We start from the raw sequence: 1114 nt of genomic DNA on the forward strand, positions 1-1114 counted from the left end.
TATAAACAGATACACACATGCGTGTTTATGCACATGTACACACATGCACACATATTTGCCATTTTAGTCATTTTGAAGTGCAGAATTCAATGATATTAACTACATTCATTATGTTGTGCTACCACCACCATTTTCCTTTGTTCTCTTAGCCCCTGGTTCTCACTAATAAACTGGGCTCTGCATTGGCTAAGACCTGTAGGTGCCTTAAGCAGTTTGCACTCAACAGCTCACCTTCCACAGTGGTACTGTGCTTCAAATATTACAGCCAAGAAAATTCTGTGGAGCAATTCTATTCTGCAAAAACTGCAGTAGCAGGAGTTAGAATTGACTGAAAACTGACTAAAAACTGACTCTAGTTATTGTATGTAAGTGGGAAATATAGTATTTGTCATTTTGTATCTGACTTATTCACCTGAGTGATCTTTTAAACACTTAATTCAGATGATATGACTGTATTACCTAACGTTCTTCAATGGTTCCTTGTCGCTCTCTGAAGTTGGACTCTTTACAAAAAAGGTCTGGCTCTTCTCCTCTGTCCATCTGACCTTATCTCATTGTCTCTCTCAATCTAAAGACCATTTTATTGGGGGCTCGCACAGCTCTGATAACAATCCATTCATCAATCGATCAAGCATATTTGTATAATCTGCTGCCATCATTATTTTCTAAACATTTACTTTCTATTTGAGCCCTTGGTATCGTCCCCCCCCCTCCCCGCTCTCCCCCATCTCACCCTCATGATCCCTTGATAAATTACAAATTATTATTTTCATATCTTACTCCAACTGCTGTCTCCCTTCCCCTGTAGTTTCTGTTGTTCATCCCCCCAGGGGTGGGGAGGTGGTTATGTGTCAATCATTGGGATCAGTTCCCGCTTCCCCCTCTCCTCTCTCCACCTTTCCCCTACCCTCCTGGTATTGCTACTCCCAATCCTGTTCCTGGATTCATGTGTCGACAGCTCTTATCGCTTATCTGTACCTGTGTACATGCTGCAGTCTAGCCGGCAGTGAAAGGCAGGACTTTAGTAAGTGCTCAATAAACATGAATTGAATGAGTCAATGCCATGGATTTGGAGTCCTTTGCAATTTCTGTATTCTGAGAAAGGGCAGTTGGG

Source organism: Echinops telfairi, unplaced genomic scaffold (assembly GCF_000313985.2).
Source record: "Echinops telfairi isolate 266 unplaced genomic scaffold, ASM31398v2 ScPeMD7_27;HRSCAF=92, whole genome shotgun sequence".
Taxonomy (NCBI): domain Eukaryota; kingdom Metazoa; phylum Chordata; class Mammalia; order Afrosoricida; family Tenrecidae; genus Echinops; species Echinops telfairi.